This window comes from Schistocerca cancellata, chromosome 4 (assembly GCF_023864275.1).
Source record: "Schistocerca cancellata isolate TAMUIC-IGC-003103 chromosome 4, iqSchCanc2.1, whole genome shotgun sequence".
Lineage (NCBI taxonomy): Eukaryota > Metazoa > Arthropoda > Insecta > Orthoptera > Acrididae > Schistocerca > Schistocerca cancellata.
In genome coordinates, this window is record NC_064629.1 from 356874343 (window position 1) to 356901056 (window position 26714).

The following is a 26714-nucleotide window of genomic DNA, read 5'->3' on the forward strand; positions in this document are numbered from 1 at the left end:
ATACTATGGCAGTATTCGTTGCACTAGATACTGGCGGCGAAATTCGAACCAATTAATGTTTGTTCGTGGTACAATAAGTTGAATCAGGGACTTAAACTGTATACACGTGCGTATCATTGACCCACCATAAACAGCACTAACTTTGGTTGCATATTGGATGCAGTGCTATCCTGTATTGTAGAACGCGTGAACACTCGAGTTCCAAATTTTTTGATGTGGTAGAGGACAAGAATATAAACATTACTTATCAATGATACTGTGTCTCCTCATGCCTAATTTTCTGTCAGTGCTCATGACACCGATTTTAGGTGCTTTTTCTTCAGCTGTTTTTCTTACCACGGAAACAAGGAAGTCTACAAATGCAATGAACGTAGGTTTGCCCTGGTAAATTTGCTGACTCCAGTTGGTAATTTTTTTCCAAGAACATCTTTTGCATTCACATTTCTGGTTTTCACAAACATTTTTAGTCAGAATTTGAGTAGATCGCCCTGTCTACAAATTTAAATAACATTTATAAATACACTCCTGGAAATGGAAAAAAGAACACATTGACACCGGTGTGTCAGACCCACCATACTTGCTCCGGACACTGCGAGAGGGCTGTACAAGCAATGATCACACGCACGGCACAGCGGACACACCAGGAACCGCGGTGTTGGCCGTCGAATGGCGCTAGCTGCGCAGCATTTGTGCACCGCCGCCGTCAGTGTCGGCCAGTTTGCCGTGGCATACGGAGCTCCATCGCAGTCTTTAACACTGGTAGCATGCCACGACAGCGTGGACGTGAACCGTATGTGCAGTTGACGGACTTTGAGCGAGGGCGTATGGTGGGCATGCGGGAGGCCGGGTGGACGTACCGCCGAATTGCTCAACACGTGGGGCGTGAGGTCTCCACAGTACATCGATGTTGTCGCCAGTGGTCGGCGGAAGGTGCACGTGCCCGTCGACCTGGGACCGGACAGCAGCGACGCACGGATGCACGCCAAGACCGTAGGATCCTACGCAGTGCCGTAGGGGACCGCACCGCCATTTCCCAGCAAATTAGGGACACTGTTGCTCCTGAGGTATCGGCGAGGACCATTCGCAACCGTCTCCATGAAGCTGGGCTACGGTCGCGCACACCGTTAGGCCGTCTTCCGCTCACGCCCCAACATCGTGCAGCCCGCCTCCAGTGGTGTCGCGACAGGCGTGAATGGAGGGACGAATCGAGACGTGTCGTCTTCAGCGATGAGAGTCGCTTCTGCCTTGGTGCCAATGATGGTCGTATGCGTGTTTGGCGCCGTGCAGGTGAGCGCCACAATCAGGACTGCATACGACCGAGGCACACAGGGCCAACACCCGGCATCATGGTGTGGGGAGCGATCTCCTACACTGGCCGTACACCACTGGTGATCGTCGAGGGGACACTGAATAGTGCACGGTACATCCAAACCGTCATCGCACCCATCGTTCTACCATTCCTAGACCGACAAGGGAACTTGCTGTTCCAACAGGACAATGCACGTCCGCATGTATCCCGTGCCACCCAACGTGCTCTAGAAGGTGTAAGTCAACTACCCTGGCCAGCAAGATCTCCGGATCTGTCCCCCATTGAGCACGTCCAGCACGAACGCTGGTCCAACTGAGGCGCCAGGTGGAAATGGCATGGCAAGCCGTTCCACAGGACTACATCCAGCATCTCTACGATCGTCTCCATGGGAGAATAGCAGCCTGCATTGCTGCGAAAGGTGGATATACACTGTACTAGTGCCGACATTGTGCATGCTCTGTTGCCTGTATCTATGTGCCTGTGGTTCTGTCAGTGTGATCATGTGATGTATCTGACCCCAGGAATGTGTCAATAAAGTTTCCCCTTCCTGGGACAATGAATTCACGGTGTTCTTATTTCAATTTCCAGGAGTGTACATTTACAATTTTCATTGCATTTAATTATAATAATTTCATAGAAAGAAACCAGTAGGGCACCTGTGTGATATGTCCCTGAAAACATCATCCTTTAATTTCACATTCGTTTTGCAGTGAGGTATTTCCAGCCCTTATATTACAGTTAAGTGTAAGTTCAAGAGGACTCATTATAGGACAGTGCATTATTAAGAAAAATATTTAATTTTGTGCCTGTATTATTTCAGAAACCTAATAATAGCAATTATGATACATCTTGTATAATTTTTTATGTTATTGTGGTCTTCAGACCGAAGACTAGTTTGATGCAGCTCTCCATGCTACTCTACGCTGTACAAGATGCTTCATATCCAAGGAACTACTGAAACCTACATCTTTCTGAATCTACTTACTGGATTCGTCTCTTGGTCTCCCTCTACGATTTTACTCCTCACATTCCCCCTCAGTACTTAAATGGTGATCCACAGTTGTCGCAGAATGTGTCCCACCAACCGAACACTTATTCTAGTCGCCTTGTGGTACAGAGCTCTTTTCTGTCCGATTCCATTCAGTACCTCCTCATCAGTTACATAATCTAGCCATCTAATCGTCACCATTCTTCTGTAACACCATATTTCAAAAGCTTCTAGTCTCTTCTTGTCCCTACTATTTATCGTTCATGTTTCACTTCCATACATAGTTACTACATTCCACACAAATACTTTCAAAAAAAGCTTTCTGGCACTTAAAATCCCTATTCGACATTAACAAATTTCTCTTCTTCAGAAACGCTTTTCTTGTCATTGTCTATATATTATATCTTCTCTACTTCTACCATTATCAGTTATTTTGCTGCCCGAATAGCATCTACTACGTTCATTGTCTCTTTTCCTAATCTAATTCCCTCAGCATCACCTGATTTAATTTGGCTACATTCCATTATCCTCGTTTTGCTTTTGTTAATGTTCATCTTATACCCTGTTTTCGAGACAAAGTCTATCCTGGTCTAATGTTCTTCCACGTTCTTTGCTATCTCTGACAGAACGACCATGTGATCAGCAACCCTCAGGTTTTTTATTTTCTTCCCTGGACTTTAATTCCTACTCCAAATTTTCTTTCGTTTCTTTTATTGCTTCCTCAATGTACAGATTGAATAACATAGGGTATAGGCTAGAGCCCTGTCTCACTCCCTTCTGAACCACTGCTTCCCTTTCATGCCCCTCGCCTCTTCTAACTACCGTCTTGTTTCTGTACAAGTTGTCATTAGCCTTTCGCTCCCCATTTTTCCCCTACGTCCGCAGCTCGTGGTCTAGTGGCTAGTGTTGCTGCCTCTGGACCACGGGTTCCCGGGTTCGATTCCCGGCCTGGTTGGGGATTTTCTCTGACCGGGAACTGGGTGTTTGTGTTGTCATCATCATCAGCATTCGTGACAGTGGCTCGATTAGACTGCGTAAAACTTGGACTGTGTAAAAGTTGGGACTTGGTATGGGCGCTGATGACCGTGCTGTTGAGCGCCCCACAAACCAATCGTCATCATCATCATATATTTTTCCCCTGCTACCCTCAGAATTTCAAGGAGAGTATGCCAGTCAACACTGTCAAAAGCTTTCTCTAAGTCTACAAACGCAATGAACTTAGGTTTGCCCTTTCTCAACCTATCTTTTAAGAGATGTCATAGGTGCAGTATTGCCTCGCCTGTTCCTATATTTCTCCAGAATCCAAACTGGTCTTCCCAAAAGTCCACTTGTACCAGTTTTTCCATTCTACTGTAAAGAATTCGTGTTAGCATTTTGTAACAATGAATTATTAAACTGATAGTTCGATAATATTCACACCTGTCAGCAGCTGCTTTCTTTGGAATTGGAATTATTACATTCGTCTTTATTTCGCCTGTCTCAGCCAACTTGCTCACGAGATGGACGAGTTGTGTCAAAGACTGGCTCTCCCAAGGCTATATTTAATTCTAACTGAATGTTGTCTACTCCCGGGTCTTGTTTTGACTTAAGTCTTTCAGTAATCTGTCAGATTCTTCTCGCACTATCATATCTGTCATCTCCGCTTCACCTACGTCCTATTCCATTTCTATAACATTGCCCTCAAGTACGTCTCCTTTCTATAGATCTTCTGTGTACTCCTTTCAACTTTCAGTTTTCCTATCTTTGCTTAAGACTGATCTACCATCTGAGCTCTTGATCTTCATACAGGTTGTCTTTTCTCCAAAGGTTTGTTTAATTTTCCTGCAGGTAGTATCTGCCTTACCGCTAGAGATATATGCCACTACATGCTTATATTTCTCCTCTAGCCATCCTTGCTTAGCCATTTTCCACTTCCTGTCGATCTCATTTTTGGGCCGTCTGTATTCCTTTTCGCCTGCTTCATTTGCTGCATTTTTATATTTTCTCCTTTCATCAATGACATTCAATATCTCTTGTGTTATCCAAGGGATTCCACTAAGCCACGTCGTTTTAACTATTTGATGTTCTGCAGCCTTCACTATTTTATTGCTCAAATCTACTCAGTCATCTTATTCTATATTGCATTTCCCTGTTCTTGTAATTCGTTTCCTAATGCTCTATCTGAAACTCGATCCTGTCTCTGATTCTTTGAGTTATCTGGGTCTCATCTCTTTAATTTTCTACCTTATTGTAATTTCTCCAGTTTTAATCTATAGCTCATAACCAATAATATGTGATTAGAGTACATATCTGCCTCTGGAATATTCTTTACAGCTAGATCATTCAATTGCACTGTTAAGTTTGTTGTTGTCTATCAATAAATCCTTAATAAAGAAACATATTAGAATATACTGAACCCGAGCCGAGTTGTTGTTGCGATCTTCAGTCCATAGACTGGTTTGATGCAGCTGTCCACCCTACTCTTTCCTGTGCCAGCTTCTTCATCTCCGAGTAACTACTACAACCTCCGTTCTTCTGAATCTGCCTCGTGTATTCATCTCTTGGTCTTCCTCTATGATTCTTACCCTCGACGCTTCCCTCAAATACTAAATTGGTGAGCCCTTGGTGACTTAAAACGTGTCCTACCAACCGATCCCTTCTTTGATCAGGTTGTGCCACAAATTCCTCTTTTCCCCAGATCTCTTCAGTACCTCCTCATTAGTTACATGATACATCCATCTCATCTTCAGCATTCTTCTGTAGCACACATTTCGAAAGCTACTATTCTCTTCTTGTCTAGGCGCTTCAGTCCGGATCCGGGCGACTGCTACGGTCGCTGGTTCGAATCCTGCCTCGGGCGTGGATGTGTGTGATGTCCTTAGGTTAGTTAGGTTTAAGTAGTTCTAAGTTCTATGGGACTGATGACCTCAGAAGTTAAGTCCCATAGTGCTCAGAGCCATTTGAACCATCTTCTTGTCTAATTCATTTATTGTCCATGTTTCACTTCCATGTATGGCTACGCTCCGTACAAATACTTTCAGAAAAGACTTCTTGACACTTTAATCTATACTCGATGTTAACAAATTTCCCCTTCTTCGGAAGCGTTTTGCTTCCATAGCCAGTCAATATTTTATATCCTCTCCACTACGATCATCATCAGTTAGTTTGCTCCCCTAATAGCAACTCATCTACTACTTCAAGTGTCGCATTTCCTAATGTAATTCCCTCAGCATCACCTGATTTAATTCGACTACATTCCATTATCCTCGTTTAGCTTTTGTTCATGTTCATCTTATATCCTCCTTTCAAGACGTAGTACATTTCTTTCAGCTGCTCTTGCATGTCATTTGCGTATCTAAGAGAATTACAATGTCATCGGCAAACCTCAAAGTTTTTATTTCTTCTCCATGGATTTTAATTCCTACTCCAAATATTTCTTTTGTTTTGGATTCGTCTCTTGGTCTCCCTCTACGATTTTACTCCTCACATTCCCCCTCAGTACTTAAATGGTGATCCACAGTTGTCGCAGAATGTGTCCCACCAACCGAACACTTATTCTAGTCGCCTTGTGGTACAGAGCTCTTTTCTGTCCGATTCCATTCAGTACCTCCTCATCAGTTACATAATCTAGCCATCTAATCGTCACCATTCTTCTGTAACACCATATTTCAAAAGCTTCTAGTCTCTTCTTGTCCCTACTATTTATCGTTCATGTTTCACTTCCATACATAGTTACTACATTCCACACAAATACTTTCAAAAAAAGCTTTCTGGCACTTAAAATCCCTATTCGACATTAACAAATTTCTCTTCTTCAGAAACGCTTTTCTTGTCATTGTCTATATATTATATCTTCTCTACTTCTACCATTATCAGTTATTTTGCTGCCCGAATAGCATCTACTACGTTCATTGTCTCTTTTCCTAATCTAATTCCCTCAGCATCACCTGATTTAATTTGGCTACATTCCATTATCCTCGTTTTGCTTTTGTTAATGTTCATCTTATACCCTGTTTTCGAGACAAAGTCTATCCTGGTCTAATGTTCTTCCACGTTCTTTGCTATCTCTGACAGAACGACCATGTGATCAGCAACCCTCAGGTTTTTTATTTTCTTCCCTGGACTTTAATTCCTACTCCAAATTTTCTTTCGTTTCTTTTATTGCTTCCTCAATGTACAGATTGAATAACATAGGGTATAGGCTAGAGCCCTGTCTCACTCCCTTCTGAACCACTGCTTCCCTTTCATGCCCCTCGCCTCTTCTAACTACCGTCTTGTTTCTGTACAAGTTGTCATTAGCCTTTCGCTCCCCATTTTTCCCCTACGTCCGCAGCTCGTGGTCTAGTGGCTAGTGTTGCTGCCTCTGGACCACGGGTTCCCGGGTTCGATTCCCGGCCTGGTTGGGGATTTTCTCTGACCGGGAACTGGGTGTTTGTGTTGTCATCATCATCAGCATTCGTGACAGTGGCTCGATTAGACTGCGTAAAACTTGGACTGTGTAAAAGTTGGGACTTGGTATGGGCGCTGATGACCGTGCTGTTGAGCGCCCCACAAACCAATCGTCATCATCATCATATATTTTTCCCCTGCTACCCTCAGAATTTCAAGGAGAGTATGCCAGTCAACACTGTCAAAAGCTTTCTCTAAGTCTACAAACGCAATGAACTTAGGTTTGCCCTTTCTCAACCTATCTTTTAAGAGATGTCATAGGTGCAGTATTGCCTCGCCTGTTCCTATATTTCTCCAGAATCCAAACTGGTCTTCCCAAAAGTCCACTTGTACCAGTTTTTCCATTCTACTGTAAAGAATTCGTGTTAGCATTTTGTAACAATGAATTATTAAACTGATAGTTCGATAATATTCACACCTGTCAGCAGCTGCTTTCTTTGGAATTGGAATTATTACATTCGTCTTTATTTCGCCTGTCTCAGCCAACTTGCTCACGAGATGGACGAGTTGTGTCAAAGACTGGCTCTCCCAAGGCTATATTTAATTCTAACTGAATGTTGTCTACTCCCGGGTCTTGTTTTGACTTAAGTCTTTCAGTAATCTGTCAGATTCTTCTCGCACTATCATATCTGTCATCTCCGCTTCACCTACGTCCTATTCCATTTCTATAACATTGCCCTCAAGTACGTCTCCTTTCTATAGATCTTCTGTGTACTCCTTTCAACTTTCAGTTTTCCTATCTTTGCTTAAGACTGATCTACCATCTGAGCTCTTGATCTTCATACAGGTTGTCTTTTCTCCAAAGGTTTGTTTAATTTTCCTGCAGGTAGTATCTGCCTTACCGCTAGAGATATATGCCACTACATGCTTATATTTCTCCTCTAGCCATCCTTGCTTAGCCATTTTCCACTTCCTGTCGATCTCATTTTTGGGCCGTCTGTATTCCTTTTCGCCTGCTTCATTTACTGCATTTTTTATATTTTCTCCTTTCATCAGTTAAATTCAATAGCTCTTGTGTTACCCAAGGATTTCCGCCAAACGTTGTCGTTTTAACTATTTCATGTTCTGCAGCCTTCAATACTTCATTTCTCAAATCTACTTACTCTTTTTATACTGCATTGTCTTTCCCTGTTCTTGTGAGTCGTTTCCTAATGCTCCCTCTGAAACTCGCAGCAACCTTTGGTTCTTTGTGTAATCTAGGTCCCATCTCTTTAATTTCCTACCTTTTAGTAATTTCTTCAGTTTTCATCTACAGCTCATAACGAATGAATTGTGGTCAGTGTACAAATCTGCCGCTGGAAATGTCTTACAATTTAAAATATGGTTCCCAAATCTCCCGCCGGCCATGATGGCCGAGCGGTTCTAGGCGCTACAGGTTCGAATCCTGCCTCGGGCGTGTATGGGTGTAATGTCCTTAGGTTACTTAGGTTTAAGTAGTTCTAAGTTCTAGGGGACTGATGACCTCAGAAGTTAAGTCCCATAGTGCTCAGAGCCATTTGAACCATTTGAATCAGATCTCCCTTTATAGTCAATCCGAAACCTTCCGGTTCTCCAGGTCTCTTCCACGTATACAACCTTCTTTTATGATTCATAAACGAAGTGATAGCGATGATTAAATTATGCTCTGCATGAAATTTTACCAGGCGGTTCCCTCTTTCATTCCTTTCCTCCAGTCCATATTCACCTCTTATTTTTCCTTCTCTTCCTTTTCCTGCTATCGGATTCTAGTCCCCTGTCTGAATGCTTTCATTTATCTCATTATAAATTTCTTCAATCTCTTTGTTGTCTGGCGAACTAGTTGGCATATAAACTTTTACTAATGTGGTGGATGTGGGCTTCATGCTGTGCTTTTTATAGTAGCTTTCCCAAGTTCCTGTTTTCTTATTCTTTACTAAAGCTACTCTTGCATTACCCCTATTTGATTTTGTATTTATACTGCTGTATTCACCTGACCAAAAGTCCTGTTCCTCCCACCATCAAATTTCGCTAATTCCCCCTATATCTAACTTTAACTTATCCGTTTTCGATTTTAAATTTTCTAACCTACCTGCTCGGTGAAGGGATTTGATATGCCACGCTCCGAACCGTAGAAGGCCAGTTTTGTTTCTCCTGATAACGACATCCTCCTGAGTAGATCCGAATGGGGGTCTATTTTATCTACGGAATATTTTACCCAAGAGGATGCCATCCTCATTTAACCACAGAGTAAAGCTGCATGCCCTCGGAAAAAGTTACGCCTGTAGTTTCTCCTTACTCTCAGACTTTGGCAGCAACAGCACAGTTATGCCGTTTCGGTTGATATTTCAAGGCCAGATCAGTCAAACATCCAGACTGTTGCCCCTGCAACTCTTGAAAAGGCTGATTTCCCTCTTCAGGTATCACGAGTTTGTCTGGCCTCTTACCAGATACCACACCGTTGTGGTTGATTGCAGCCACAGTACGGCTATTTGAATCGCTGAGGCACACAACCCTCCCCACCAACGATAAGGTCCATGGTTCGCTGAGGGATATTACAAGCAAAATTATCTGAAATGCAGTAAAACAAAAAGCAGTCGTAGACTATATATCCAGTTCCCCATTGCAGCTTTGAAAGAACAAACATACCAATTAGATGAATCATGAATGAGTGTGCAAAGGTTAAATGTATCGAGAAAGAATACTAGCTCCACAACTCATTCATGCAGTAGGAGATTTAAAGAATAATAATAAATTTATTTGAAAAGTAGTGACGAAGCCAGTCATCAGGAGCCCAAGACTACAGCTAAGAAACTGGATGATAGCTCAACCATGGCAAAAGAGGAAACTGATAACACTGACACACTTACAAGTTCGACATCAGATGCGACTCAGTAATGAATTAATGCAAAATGTGTATATGTTCAATTTAATTTTATTTTTTAAGTTAGTTTAATTTACTTTCACTCTACTTTAAAACAAAAGGCTAAATATTCTAATGATTTGTACAATGACGAAATCCCTGGTGCCATTAATTCTGCGACATGGAGTGTTCTGTCCACTCTTTCCCTGGGGTGTCCTCACGTATCAGTAGATAGACATTAGCGCACTGTCATGTAAACCACAATTAGTCATGTGAAAGGTAGCATGTTATAACCTACTTGCCTTTAACACTCTCGATGGCGCTTTGCGAGCCTTTCTTTCACGAGATGTTCCATCTAAAATCTTCACTATTTCATATCGAGTTTTGAAGTTGGTCACTAGATTTCCAATAATGACATAAAATAAATTTGTCTTGAATTAATCTGTGCCTGGTTTTATCATGAAATTATTTGCTCTTCTTAGTGTACACCTTGTGAAATTAAGGATCGGTATTAACAACTTAAAATCAGGGAAAATGATGACCCAATTTTCACGAAGATATTGGAAGTCAGTTAATAAGCTCTCATTGCGTCTTACCTCAAAAGCAATGGTACTATTTCAATCTTGTAGTAATTTGCTTCTCTAATTAGTTGGTGCCAACAACTTCAGTTAAATAGACGCCATGATTAAACACCTGAACGGTCTCTCATAATCCAAAACACGCCTTACCACAGAACGTGTTTCATTTGACAAATTTAAATTACTTAGAGTTTCAACAGCAATGGCAAGCTAATCAAAGTGAGCTGCAATTGCTATTGCTGCGTCAACCCGAGAATTCCATCGGGTATCAGAGGTGGAACATAAACATCTTTCAACACAATGCTTCATAATTTCCTAGCTGTGTGGACTGAATAGGTTGTACAAAAGTCGAATCTCTCCTAATGAAGTCTCTGCTTCATGGTAGCTCTCAGTTGCTTGTACTTCACATAAGGCTATGACAAGAACATAGAGAACAAGAGGATTTCTGTGCAAAAAATGTCTCTGAGCTCCTTTACATGACGCTCTACTATTACGTCTGCTGCCATAGTGTTGCCCGCGGCATTGACTAACAGGCACTTAGTGTGTCACAAGTATTGATTGAATTAAATGTGCAATAGCAATTCTTGTTTTCTCATTACAATCTACGTATTTCAGTAATAGTTCATTTATTTTATATGTATCAATTTTCTTACTGAAGTACTCGTAAATATAACGCTGAATGATACTGTTTGCTCAGTGTTATTTGAATCAGGAGTTTTAGCAACACTGACTGAATAATGCTTCTCATTTTCTCTCTCTTCGAAGATGGCAACCCTGACACGGTGTGTACCACTAGAAACAACTTCATTCTGAGTATCACATGACAGACAATGCACATGTAAACACTTCCCTGTTTCTTGTCTGTCCCTGAATTTGCTAATTGGTTTTGCAAGAACTGTATCACAGTGTCTCAAGAATTCTAATATTCTGAGGAAATTTCTGAGCTGAAATTCTGAACGCCAAGCATCTTTGACTAAGAAGTATTAACATCAACTAACATGAGAGCTCCAATGTAAGTTGGCTGTTCTGCTGACGAACGAAAGAAGAACGTTACCTCTTCACTTCCAAGCATCAGCATGGTCAATGTAGCAGTTTCATGCCATTTGATTTCTTCTCTTTCACGACTCTGCCAGAAAAACATTTTACAAACAGAATTATTTTGTTTCGGGTTTATTCCTGAATGCAAAATATTTTCTGTCTATTCGTTTTTCGAGAAAATCACCTTGTGATGGAATCAAAAATGCCTTTCTTCTGAATGTTATTGGCAAACCGACCAAAATATAACGTTTCGATGCTGCCGACATTAACATTATTACGGAAATGTTTTGGCAGGATTTCCAACAACATTTAAACAAAGTGCTTTTTCGATTCCATCGCAAGGTGGTTTTAGTGGACGATATCGAAAGAAAATATAGCGCATTCAAGATCAAACACTAAACAGAATTGTATGCAACAGGCCTGTAAAACTCATAAAATTGAAGAGCCGAAGGGGAAAGGAAGATTGGTTATGCTGGTGTTGGGGTAATTTTCCTTTATTTATTATATGATACAAAATTTATTATACAATAGCAGCCTGATATTTGCAAGCTTAGCACCCTGTATAATCCGAACCATTGGAAGACTGCCACCCATGAAGTTTGGGCCCCCCCTCCCCTCTCGTCGGGTCTGGCTGCGGAGAAACGACGGAGGCGCGGATTCACGAAGAGTATTTTCACGTCTTTTACGATAACAGTATTAACCTCACTAATCACACGCACTCACAGCGATACTGAGCGGTACTGAGTACTTCATGTACTCGCTAACCGAACGCGGATGCTGAGGATTCTGTTTTCCACCATAAATACATAATACAACCGGAACTGACCTTAACCCACTACGGCCACGGCGACCTGCTTCAGGTAAATGCTCAGTTCAAAGTTTCTGTATCGCAGACAACACGTTGCAACGTAGTATGTCTCAAATTACTTCACGTGCCGTAATTAGGAACTGGTTGAGGATGCGTTGCTGGTTGAAGATGAAGTTATCAGGAACTTGTAACATATCGGCTAGACGATAAGCTACTTATAAGAGACAAAGAACGAGACACCATAGCCATTTGCCCCTTAACAGTGAGACTCTGCCTCCTGCTTGTATCCAGAACCTGAGAAAAACGCCACAAGGCGCTCCTATGTCTCTGTTCTACGTTCGGACAGGAACCGACTGGATGCTGACCTAATCCATACCGTTGGGATACAGCGTAAGCAGACATCTGCGGAAATAAAGGTACTTTTTGAACGTTGGGCTGACAAAACTACATGTTCACTCGGTTGGGACGTTTGCAAGTATCGAGGGAAAAGCAACTCGCTGCTCTGAAATCAGTATAGGTGAGTATATGCGTAGTTTTTTCTTGGTAAATGTGACATGCACGTAACAGTAAATGAAAGAATGTGTTATATACTGAGGTGACGAGAGTCATGGGATAGCGATAGGCACGTACAAGACGACGGTAGTCTACAGTACACTAGCTATAAAAGGGAAATGCATTGGCGGATCAGTCATTTGTACTTAGGTGATTCCTGTGAAAAGGTTTACGACGCGATTATGGCTTCACGATGGAAATCAACGGATTTTGAACGCGGGCTGATAGCTTGAGCTAGATGTATGGGACATTTCATTTCGTAAATCGTTAGGGAATTAAATATTTCGATATCCACAATGTCAAGAGTATGCCGAGAATACCAAATTTCAGGCATTACCTCTCATCACGTACAACACAGTAGTCGACGGCCTTCACTTAACGGCCGAATGCAACCATGTTTTCGTGGAGTAGTCAGTGCTGAAAGAGAAGAAAGCTGCCTGAAATAACCGCAGAAACCAATGTGGGACGCACGACGGACGTATACGTTAGGAGAGTGAGGCGAAATTTTGCATTTATGGGCTCTGGGGGCAGACGACCTGGTGAGTGCCTTTGCTAACAACACGACATCGCCTGCAGCGCCTCTCCTGGGCTCGAGACCCCATCGGTTGGACCCTTGGACCCTAAATGACGGGAAAATCGTGGCCTCGTCAGATGAGGCCCGATTTCAGTTGGTATGAGCTACTGGTAGGGTTCAAGCGTGGCGCAGGCCCCACGAATACATGGATCCAAGCTGTCAACAAGTCACTATGCAATCTGGTGGTGCCTCCACAATTGTGTGGGCTGTATGGTCGAACTGACCCGATTATTGACTGGAAATAGTCCTGCCCGGCTACTTGGGGACCAATTCCCGCCATTCATGGACTTCATGTTCCTTAACAACGATGGAATTTTTATGGACGACATGTGCCATGTCACCAGGCCGCAATTGTTCGAGACTAGTTTGAAGATCGTTCTGGACAATACGAGCAAATGATTTAGCCATCCAGATCACCAGACATGAATCCCATCCAACATTTATAGGGCGTAGCCGAGAGGTCAGTTCGTACACAAAATCGCACACCGGCAACACTTTTGCAATTATGGACGGCTATAGAGACAGAATGGCTCGCTCACTACATCCACAGGGGACTTACAACGGATTGTTGACTCCAAGCCACGTCTGGTTTCTGCAATACGCCGAACAAAAGGAGATCCGACACGATCAGTGAAATTCGACAAGCCAGAAGAAGAACATTAAATACCGAATCAGACATACACTCGTGTATGTTCATAGAAAAATTTACAGAATTCTAGGAAAGATGTCTTGCAGTGGGACTTGACTGACAGACTCACGAGACAGACTAAGTTGTAAGTCGGAGGTGTTCAAGGCCTGTCATCTGAGCGCAATAATAGGCAGTGCGAGGCTTATACCGGGGATCGACTCCAGCCTGCGTCATAAAAATATAGCCTGCCATTTCCTCCCGCCTGTCATCGAAGCTATTGCCCACAATCCCGTTCATGCAGCCAAGCAATACGCGCAGATCCACAAATCCTCACAGCCACCACGCCATGCTCTGTCTGGTAATGGCACGCGATTTTGCACCCCTTCGTACTCCTTTTACCAATGTCCATTTGGTTTCAGCGCAACAAGTACTAAAAGCCCTGGCAACGATACTCAATTATTTTTAATATTATAATGGATAAATTTTAATTGTTGGAATCGATATATATTCATTGTTTTGTAATAGTGATTTGAAAAGGGCAACGTAAATTATCATCCGAATTCCAAACGCCTGTCTATGACAGTAAATGGTTGTAATGTAATCTCTGTAACCTGCTCTTATAGAGTAACGTGCGGTGTGCAACTTTCGCAGACAGGGAGTTGAATCACAACCGTATCGAAACCCCGCGATGGATTGATGACGTGTCGTGTACACCAGTCAACTTTCAAGACGGTTTCCCACACTCATTTAGGGAAATACTGGGCTGATTCCCAACTTTTGCCTCAGATAATTCAATGCGCAAGTAATTAAAATACCATAATACATAGAACAATGTTTTCACGATTCAAAAACAGATGATGAATTGAACTTCCTTCTCTTTGATTATCTTAACGAATCCTGACTCATGAAGACATCCAGCAACAGAGTTAAATAATAAAATAAAGCTTCCTAAATCCAGAACAACCGGACCACGTATTAGATGGGATAAATGCCAGGAAAAAGAATCTATCTACATACCTCCAGCTGACTCGCATAATCTCTTTATTTATTGTTAAATGGGAAATGTCACACTCAAGTGTAATTATCTTAAGATTAAAAGTTTTACCCAGATATTCTGTAACTGTATAGAAGTGTGCCTAGCATTTTTGCTGTTTATAATATTGCCAATGCCTACTTCTTCAGTCTGCGATTAGTTGTATTGGGAAATTTTGAAAGAGAAAGCAGTGAGCTCTTCCCAGAAATCGCAATTAATGTGCAACAACACTGTGCCAATGCCAAAATATGAAGCATCCATTGCTAGTGTAGGGCTTTTGCCTGTGGCGAAAAACGCTAGTGGACTCTTTTTGAGTTGAAAGAATCCTTTCTCGTGTGCTTCTACCAGAAAGAGGAGATTTGGGTAGCTCACTGTGTGAACTTCACATGAAAGTAAAATTTCCCTAAGAACGACAGCAACTCTTTTCAATTCTTTGTAACTGGAGAGTTGTTTATTGCATTCACATATTCACATCGTCCTGAACGGGCAATCGATATTCTTTACTCAATATGTGTCCCAATTTCATACTCCATTCTAAAAATATTAAAATTACCATGCTGAATACAGTGAAATGAAGTCGCTCAAATAATGCTTGCAGGATTCATAAATGTTGCTCCCATTGGGCCACTACCGCAATTACACCATCTAAAGAATTGGCACTATTTGAGATACCATCAATACGTCCAAGAACCCCTGCCAACCCAAATGGTAATCTGTTGTACTAACTCGCACGGAAATACATTTTAATCACTTACACATACTTATTTTTATTATCTACAGATTACTTCAAGTAGGCACCATTGAGATGAAATGTGGAAAAATTATAACCCCAGACAAAAATTTCTCAGGACTTGAAATTAGTTAAAGGTCTATGCTGTATTCGCATTAACAGTAGCCTCACCATATATTTTGATTAATATTCAGATTTTAAAGACGTAGAATGTGATACTTATATAATCGCAAAAGAAGATCTAGAAAATGACTGGTTTAGTTTACTGGACGTAACCAACTGGACAATTTTTCCTATAAATACAGACGTATCAGGTATTAACAAGAGCTTCAGATGTTCTACATTCATGAGCAGTAACTTCGATTTGTTAAGGTTTATTATTGCTAAGTCTTGCGCCAGTTGAGGCATAGTGAGAACACAGCACATGTAAACAATATTGAAGAGTGTTATTAAAAAGTACATAGACCAAAATATTCCTTCATTCCAGATAATTTAATCACTACAATAGTTTGTGAAAGTTCGCATTTAACACTGTTTTTACACAAGTCCGAACTTAGACTGAAGACCGCAATGATGAAACATCCAAAGTTTAATATACACTCGGAAGTAGAAACAAATGAAGGTCGACGGCCGATACCAAGTTCCTAGTCGTCTTCGATACCCAGGCTAAATCCTGGTATGACAGGCAGCTTTCTTGGTCGGTGGTGGCTGGTGCAGCATGCATCGTACGTAGCGAAGGTTCCGGTTGAGATTCAGAAGAAATGCGAGTTCAGCGAAAGGTGCCTTGGAGCGGCTTTGTACCACCCTGGCACTCGATGCATACAAGCGAGGAACACCCGCGAACGCTCGCAGCGAGATTGCGACGTCAGAAATTATTTTAGTGCACACACGGCGGCATCGCAGCGATAATCGCGCAGCAATACTAGTTTGGAAGCCAACAAGTATGCACGCAGGCAAAAAAAAGCAGGTAGTGTTTGCTTGTTTCGTTTACTAATTGAATAAGAAATTCAACAGGAGGTTTTGGACTCGCACAATGATTAGTTCACGGCTGCTGAAAGAAGCGTTCGTGGCACTGTTTATGCATTTAGGAGAAGATATAAGTAAATTCTTGATTTTAGAATGAACGTACAGTCGTTTGGTGAGTTATCAGTAAAACAACAACTGTAGCGTCAACTGTTCATCTTTTCCAGATATTTGGATAGTGGCTGCATTCTATTATTATCAACACAGAACTGGCCACACGACACTGAGTAAAATAGTAGGGAGAGTTTGTAAATCTGTGTCGGAAGTCTTGCACATACTAAAATTCACAGAAGGAAAAATGCCAGGAGATTTGGAAAGTTTGCTATGTTATCTGGACAATGAAATCCGATGCCTCAAAGAGAAAGTTCACGCAAAAGTAAAATAAGTGTTTTCACTGATTACTTTATTGACAATGCTGGCAACGGAAGAAAATGTATATAAATCTGGTCTGTAACGATCGTAGGTGACACGCAATCAATTTGTTCCCGAATGTCAAAGACTATTCGATTTATATCACTACTGAAAAGAGAGCAATTATGTATTTTGTGGCTGCAGCACAAAGAAGCATTGATTACTGTTACTGATTTTGTTTTTTCATTTAGATAAAAGGGCTACCGCCAGGGAGTAAACCATTTGCTGATGAGTGTTGTTTCATGGTTTAAATGGCCACATTAGAGTAGAAACGCCACTGTTGAACGCAAACACAAAATAGGTTAACAGTGATGTTTAGCAACTAAAAACTCTGTTTTCTCTCCTTATTCGGTTTCGAAGCAAAACCTTCACACCATGCGACTCTTTTCTTAGCCCTATCATATTACACCTTGCGCGGTGTGTCCCATATTTGACGGCCTTTTTTTCACCCCTTCTATGAGCAATTCCTCGTCTAAACCGGCTGCATCCAGGGCAGGCCGCCGGCAGCTGTAACTGGTTGAGAAAGCATGTGTCCTGCCCCGTTCAAATATAACGACTGTTGCTTCGCCGCTGTCGGCGAAATCACTGTGATGCAGCAGTGGCTTGCGAGCGCAACTCTCTCGCCGCGTTCTCGTGGCGTGTTTGCAGTGTCACTGACGTAGTGTGCGCGGCCCAATTGTTTTACATGCACTGCTGCGACGTGGGACAAAAGAAAGCTGTGAAGTCACGAAAGCCTTGAGATACAAGAATAACTATTTACGATCACGTGGCACGTGGAAACAAACAGGTCCGCACAGCTAGCGACCTCTTGCGCAGCCTTGTCTGCCGCCTGCTGGCCTAGCCAACATGGGTGTCTGAAGCTCTGTCGTCTGCTGATGTAACCCCTTCTAAGTTAGGCCGCTAGTACACCACTGCTGTAAGGATTGCCAGTCTGTAGGCCGTAGAGGCCACAAAAAGCATTTGCGGGATGGGTCAAATAAAAGTGGCGCGGAGAACAGAGTTCCAGTGTACAAATAAACACATCACAGGAAAGGAAATACAGCACTATCCTCACTATAGCAGATGTTGATAGTGATCACCATCCATCTCTTGGCCCTGGTCAGCAAGCTGAGTAAGGTGGATTGAAGCTGCACTGCTGGAATTGCTGCAATATCATCCGAAAAGTTCTGCTGCAGTTCTTGAAGATTACGAGGGATGTTGCGATACACCTTACACTTGAGGGGCCCCCCACACAAAGTACCTGTACACTGGCAGATTAGGTGACCGGAATGGCCAGCTAGGGGTGCGACCAGACTGACCTCTGCTAACAACTCTGTCAGGCGTGGAAATTGTGTAAATGTGCTTTAAGGTTCGGCAAGCTATACGGGCAATTGTTCCATCCTGCTGGAGGTAACTGTAGGTCCTTTCCCCTTCCGTTAATGCTGTCGCAAATGGTATCCACTCATCTTGGCCACTTTTATTTGCCTCACCCTGTGGTGGTAATTTTTGGTAAGTTCCTATGGGACCAAACTGTTGACGTTATCGGTCCCCAGCCTTACACACTACTTAATCTAACATAAACTAACTTACGCTGAGGACAACACACATACCCATGCCCGATGGAGGACTCGAACCTCCGACGGGGGTGGAGCCGCGCATACCGTGGCAAGGTGCCCAAGATCGCAGAGCTACGCCGCGATGCGACCCACCCTGAAAAACTAGCCCAAGAATTATAGAGAAATGACTGCAAAACTTTTCACCTGGAAACATAAACTTGAAAAATATGATCGTATAGGAAAGTAAATTTTAAATAGAGTTTCTTTTTCATAAAACTCGATCAAAGATTGCGGAAATGGCCAAAAAATACACAAGTTGCAAAAACCTATTTTTATTTAATAAGTAAAGAAGTGTACCTCCGATTTAAAAATAATAAAGTAGAAAGTCGGAGGGCTTCAAAATATCTAACGACTGCTATTCTATATGTGTCGATTGGTTTGTGAAGTTTCGAGACATATTAAAAATCGCTTAACACTGTTAAAAATCGGGTTCTTTATAACTCATTAACATTCACGTTCTCATATTTGCTATTTGCTGTTAGTATAGCCCAGGGTTAGTCAAGAAAGTACTTGTTTGAAAAATTAAAAAATATTAATTATGTTTAGTGATATCTAATTTTTGAGAAACAGACACTCTCGCTAATTCGCCAGATCTTCTCAGAGGACAACCCGACAATAACGGTTTCAGATTTATTTTCTTCGGAAAGTGTAGTGCTATTAAAGTAGTGCTATTAAATAATTTTCAAAAATTTATTAATTATTAAGCTCAAACCACGACGTTGATAAACTTTTGTCACCGAGCGAGGTGGCGCTGTTGTGCTGTGGTTAGCACACTGGACTCGCGTTCGGCAGGACGATAGTTGAAACCCGCGTCCGGTCATCCTGATTTAGGTTTTCTGTGATTTCCCTAAATCGCTTGAGGCAAATGCCGGGACAGTTCCTTTAAAAGGGCACGGCCGGCTTCTCTTCCTATCCTTCCCTAACCCGATGGGACCGATGACCTAGCTTTTTGGTCCCCTCCCACAAATCCACCAACCATTGCAAACTTTTGTTGGACTTGATTTTTTATTTGACTAACTATCTCAAACTTTATTTCATAAAAATAACATTTTTAAGGAAAAAAATTGCTGACTTTTTCCATGAACGTAATAAAAAATAATTTCTCTGTTCGACCTTCTGGAGACGTTACCTATTTAAAAAAAAAAAGATCCAGTGCGTGCAATTAACATTTTACATCGATGCGCTTGCCTGGATATCATCACTGTAGGGTAAGAAGATGTGAGGGTGGGAGAGAAAAAGCAGTGTAGCCCACAACGAGCGAATACTCATACTTTTGTCAAACAGCGTTTGAGACAAACTTTACACATAGTTTCAAATCATTACTAAATTTCTTCTTGATGACAGTTCCCACAAAATGAAGAAAGGAAAAAGTTTATCGCCTACTACATTTTCGCTATTCATGTAGTGAAATTGCCCCTTTAAGTATAACGTTTACAATTATTATTTCTTTACTGCTAATTTTATGTGTGACACGTCTTGCTGTCAGTTTTCATATATACCACTGAATGTAGCAGAACAGCTATATACATGAAATGTATTCGCAGTTGAGAATCACGGACAAACCCAAACTTCTATATGTCGTCAACTATGTGTGAACACATTTGTGTCTGACCTAGAGTCGTGCTCAGATAGCCTAATGATAAAGCGACCGCTCGTGATAAGCGAGACATCCACGTTCGAGTTCCCGTCCAGTGTAAATTTTTCTCTTCCCCCACCCCTTTGGGAAATGCCTCACCGATACAAGCACACATTTGATATCAAATTAATTGACTAATTAATCAGACTGATAAATTTACTACCCTCATCCCCTCCTGGGAAATCCCTCGGCCATCCCACCCCACCCATCCACACCCCTCCTCTCCCCCATCTGGAACTTGACGGGCAACGTACTTAGTCTCGGCTGGAGAAGAAGGAACTCACGACAGAAAATTTAAATCAGTGTTAGTTACATAGCAAAGGATGTACTGTTCATTTACAAAATTCAGTTCACAGGGGTTGGATCTCTCTTTTACTTGGTGGGAAAAGCTCATCACTCTCTGCTGTTTGGGAACACCCAAGTCTTGTAAAAGACATCGAAAAGAGGTAATTAAATATATCGCATTTTTACTATCGTGCAAGGAATACTGTTACGAAATCGACGTCAGCATAACTCAATGCACGTAGGTACGCTATTAAAAATCTTCGAATCCCGTCTTCGTATTGACCGCAGGGCACACATACCGGGAGCCGCACCAGCTGGTACCTTGCGCCCCAACATGCTAGCCACTTCATGTCCATAAATACTGCTGAAGTCAATAAATGGATTGACTAATTAATTACCGATCACGTGATCATGATGTAGAGGATATAAGCCGATAGCTCATCGGTCTGAGACGCAGTCAGACTCTGGAAGAAAATGAACCATGAAGCGTCTACATCGCAGAAGAAGCGTAAACGTATGTACTCACTACATGTTGTTGTTACTACTACTGCATGTAGCGGTTCCCCCTTTTTCTTTGTCAAGTTCCCTTTCTTTGTTCAATTCCATGTCATTGTCTGTGGATGCTTATTGTTCCTTGTTATTTGTTCAGCGGCTTCTGGTGTGTCTGGACCGGAAGCGACATCCAGCATGTCTAGACAAGCAGCAGCTACCAGCGAACTGTGACCTGTGGGGACTAGCAGCGGTAGCGGCACTATGGCACTATGGGACCCTGTAACGCACATGACTAGCATGATGGAGCAGGACAATGAGCTGCTATTATTCATTCCACTCAATAATTTATGTAATGAAGACACCCAGCAAGTCCCCAACTCTAAAGAGAACTGTGCTGGGGGCCTACACCACACGGTGCAGGTCAGTACTGGTCTCCAACATATGCAACATCCCAGAACATTCCAGTGTTACTGCGAGGACACTCTGCCAATGTGGTTGATGAGAAGCTGTCGATTTCTCCCAGTGCTCTACTGATTTTCGCTTCAACTTTTAATTTAACAGCTAGAGATTCAAAGCCCTTAAATATTGGTACAGAACCCTCAGTGAAAAGTGACTGGCGTGTTGTGTTAGAGACTGAAAATTCGTCGAGAAGTGTTAAGATGCGATTTACTGAACTGGAACGGGATGAACTGTGTCGTGCAGAACACTACATCAACCAACACATGAGCACCTAATTTTGACAATCCCCGGACATTTACTTTGATGGCCTGACGCTATCTGCAACATCAATGTACTGCGGCATGACACTCATGCTGAGATATGGAGGCAGATTCACTTATCTGAAACACACTGCTCTTGTTCAGTCTACGGATGGTACTATCCCTTGTGCTGGAAAGACTGAACAGCGGGTTGCCGTGTGTTCAAATTGTGTATAAAGACATCGTGAACTGTCCCCGTACATACAGTGTTTAGAACAGTGCATCAGTAGTATGCCAATAGAATAAGCTAAAGGAACACCCATCAGTTTAAAAGAAACACACGCAGAATTTACTGGATACAAGGAAAAGTTAATCGGGAAACACTGCAAAAAAAGAATCAGTTGTTTTTGTTGTTGATGTAGTGCAACCTATGTATCATTGGTGAATTCTGTAACTATTATGTCATTATATAATATAATGAGTAACCATTGTAGCTCAGTCGGTAAAATGATTGCGCTGTAGTGGCTATATGTATTATTATTACAAGTGTTCATTTTTCTATAGAAGCCCACTATACACCAAAACCTCATGTTTTCGGCTTATTAGGCCATCTTCAGATAACTAATGGCTATTCTTTACAAGAAGCTTGTGTTCTTACGAACCAAACCTTATGTTCAGATGCAATGTCGTATACTCTGACCGCTGCTACAATGACAGGTTATCAAGATTATAGTGAGCTTGAACGTAGTGTTATAGTCTGCAGACGAGCGATGTGACAGCATCTCCGAGATAGCTATGAAGTGGGGATTTTCCCGTACGACCATTTCACGAGTGTACCGTGAATATCAAGAATTCGGTAAAACATCAAATCTCCGACAACGCTGAGGCTGGAGATCCTGCAAGAATGGGACCAACGACGAGTGAAGAGAATCGTTCGACGTGACAATAGGGCAACCCTTCCGCAAATTGCAGCAGATTTCAATGCTGGGCCATCGACAAGGGTCAGTGTGCGAACCATTCAACGAAACATCATCGATACAGGCCCACTCGTGTACCCTTGATGACGGCACGACACAAAGTCCTTCGACTCACCTGAGTCTGTCAACACGTACATTGGACTGTTAATACATAGTGTCATGGACTGTGCGGCTGGTCCCGGCGGAGGTTCGAGTCCTCCCTCGGGCGTGGGTGCGTGTGTTTGTCCTTAGGATAATTTAGGTTAAGTAGTGTGTAAGTTTAGGGACTGATGACCTTAGCAGTTAAGTCCCGTAAGATTTCACACAGACACACAGACACACACACACACACACACACACACACACACACACACACACACACACGCTACATAGTGGCTCCAGGAGCACTTCCGTTGGCCATCAAACTCCCGAACATGAACATAACTGAGCAAATCTGGGATGCCTTGCAACGTGCTGTTCAGAAGACATCTCCACCCCCTCGTACTCTTACAGATTTATGGACAGCCCTGCAGGATTCATGGTATCAGGTCCCTCCAGCACTACGTCAGATATTAGTCGAGTCCATGCCACGTCGTGTTGCGACATTTCTGCCTGTTCACCGGGTCCCCGCACGATTTAGACAGATGTACCAGTTTCGTTGGCTCTTCAGCGTATATTCACATATTTGTACACAGTGCACATACGCTGTGCATGAATAAATAACCATTTAGATGATATATATATGTGTTTATGCTATGTTACGGTTTTAAAACATTTTTTTACTTTTTCTTTCACGGCACACACATACAAATGGTGTGCATATATCTATTTACAATTGTTTGTACACAACACAGAGTCCTCACATAAATAAATAAATATTCTCAACACACATACACGCACTACTCACTCACACACACACACACACACGCACACACACACACACACACACACACACTCAATCTCTCCCTCTCACTCAGTCGCTACAAGTTAATAGTATGATTACGAGAGACTTACAGTTTCGTCATCACTAATGACCCATTTATCGTCCAAAGGCGACAAACCGATTTTAGACTTTAGCACAGTGTACACCTAGTGTCCTCTCGATCTAATACTAGTTTGCCATATCATATGCGGTAGATGCAATGCAGCACCGCCAAAGTCTCTGTACAGGCACAAGAAATAGTCTTCGATAGAAAGGGCCCTCAGCCCGCTTCTGGGTGGCACCTTCCAATGTACGATGCACATACATTTTTGGTCGCAGACATACAAACTACAAAATCGGCAATCCATTCGCCTCGTCTTTTATAAGGCCGATAATGTTCTTCTTCTTGGAACAGTACCTTATGGATTATGGGCCGCCAAGGAGGACGTGTAGAATTCATTACCGTCGTATCTCATTACTTCATATGGTTCGCAGTTCTTCACCCAATAGATGAGTTATCTGTATCCATATAAAGTAACTTAGGAGCTGAGAAACGTCTTTTTGCAAACTCATAACAAAAGAGGCACATGTGCAGTTTGGCTAGGTCTAGTATGTACATCCACACGTAAATAGGCTTCATAAGCTCTTCTGCAGTCTTCGCTATCTCCATTATCCTGCGCAGTAATGCCAGTCTTATTCTGTTCTAATCAAATTTTCGCATAATTCCCTCAAATTCTCCATTGTTTTGCCGAAAACTGAATTATTCATTAACTTATAAAAATCTTTCTCAAAGTCTTACGTCGCGGCGGCTCTCTAGCTTGTGTTCAAACCAATATACTCCTTCAACAGGGGGACTGGGGACTGCCTGAATGAGATAGCCCGGGTGATTTTAACCAGTTTCATCACCAAGCCGAGTCACTGCTGGAGATTACGATAATGAATAATAGAAACATCAAAAAAAGTTTTGCATCACCCTGGTTTCCAGAACTCTTGAAGATACACGTTGACTGTGGATGTTGTATCACAGACACAGTCCCTTTGACTGTTCTATGATGTCACTAACCCCGCCCAAAGATGTAAACAACCATGCATGAACAGTGCCTATTAGACGGAGGGGGTCTGACAAGCCATCAGTCCCCGTCATTCCACCAGGAAGGAGGTACACGGCACGTGTTTTCTGTAGTTGAACCATGCCTAGACGGTCAGTACCACGGTTCGATAGCATCCGCATCGTTACTTTGTGCCAGAAAGGTCTCTCAACAAGGGAAGTGTCCAGGTGTCTCGGAGTGGAGCAAAACAATGTTCATCGGACATGGAGAAGATACAGAGAGATAGGAACTGTCGATGACATGCCTCGCTCAGGCCGCCCAAGGGCTACTACTGCAGTGGATGACCGTTACCTACGGATTATGGCTCGGAGGAACCCTGACAGCAACGTCACCATGTTGAATAACGCTTTTCATGCAGCCACAGGATGTCGTGTAACGACTCAAACTGTGCGAAAAAGGCTGCATGATGTGTAACTTCACTCCTGACGTCAGTGGTGAGCTCCACCTTTGCAACCACGACACCATGCAGTGCGTTACAAGTGGGCCCAGCAACATGCCGAATGGACGGCCCAGATTGGCATCACGCTCTCTTCATCGATGAATGTCGCATATGCCTTCAACCAAACAGTCGTCGGAGACGTGTTTGGAAGCAACCCGGTCCGGCTGAACGCCTTAGACACACTGTCCAGCGAGTGCAGCAAGGTGGAGGTTCCCTGATGTTTTGGAGTGACATTATGTGGGGCCGCCGTACGTCTCTGATAGTCATGGAAAGCGCCGTAACGTCTGTACGACACTATACGATACGTGAATGCCATCCTCCGACCTATAGTTCAACCATTTTGGCATCATTTGGCGAGGCATTCGTCTTCAAGGATGACAGTTCGCGCCCCCAACGTGCACATCTTGTGAAAGGCTTCTTTCAGGATAACGACATCTCTCCACTATAGTGGCCAGCATGTTCTACAGACATGAACCCTATCGAACATGCCTGGGGTAGATTGGAAAGGGCTGGTTATGGACGACGTGACCCACCGACCACTCTGAGCCATCTACGCCGAATTGCCATAGAGGAGTGGGACAATCTGGACCAACAGTGCTTTGATGAACGAGTGGATAGTATACCACGTTGAATACAAGCACGCATCAATGCAAGACGACGTGCTACTGGGTATTAGAGGTACGGGTGTGTACAGCAATCTGGACCACTATCTCTAAAGTCACGCTGTATAGTGGTACAACATGCAAGGTGTGGTTTTCATGAACAATAAAAAAGGCGGAAATGATGTTTATGTTGATCTCCATTCCAAGTTTCTGTACAGGTTCCGGAACTCTCGGAACCGATGTGACGCAAAACTCTTTTTTATGTGTGTATATCTCCGTTTATTCCCCAGCGTTGTCATCTGTTTCGGTGTGGAACTTGGGATACAGTGGAAAATCCGCGTCCGTATGGTGCAAACTAATAGAGTACGGAAGCCATTTCTGTACCCATACCCCATATCAGTATCAGCCGCCATACCCCCACTAGATTTTTCCACCTAATCCCTTGCATTCGTCTTCAGGCACACAATGAATCTCACCAATACGCAATAACTGCTGCATGTAGTGCCCGTGTAAGTTATTTACGTCCAGTTACGGATGTACTTCGAATCAAGGAATACATTGAACCTGTCACTCATCCATGGGCTATTTGCCTTGGCAAAAAGAAGCATGCAGCGACAGTCAGTAATTCAGTGTTGCATTCCGTTTCTTGAGCATTGCATCCAAAGACAACCCTGGTGTCGTGTAATAACAGGCAAGATCCAGAGAATACGTGGTCATGCATAGATTCAGGAATTTCTCGAAAGTTGCCGCAAGCAAGCGCACGTCTGTGTCCATGTAAAGACATGCCTTCTCTCCTAAAGCGAAGATGTTGAATTTCCGCCAGACATTCACGGCATGCTCATACTCTGCATCTGTTATGGTATCGCCTGTAGGGTTGTTGGAGGATGTAGTTATGTCGGATAGCCTCGTTTCGTTGGGTTTTGACATGCTGTCCCGATACTCGTATGGGAAAACCCCCTGTCTAGTCACAAGTTGGAACTTTTCCTCGTCGGGAAATTCAATGCACCTCGAGTGACATGGATATCCTCCCAAGGCAGAATTTCAGCTAGTTTTCGAAGTGGT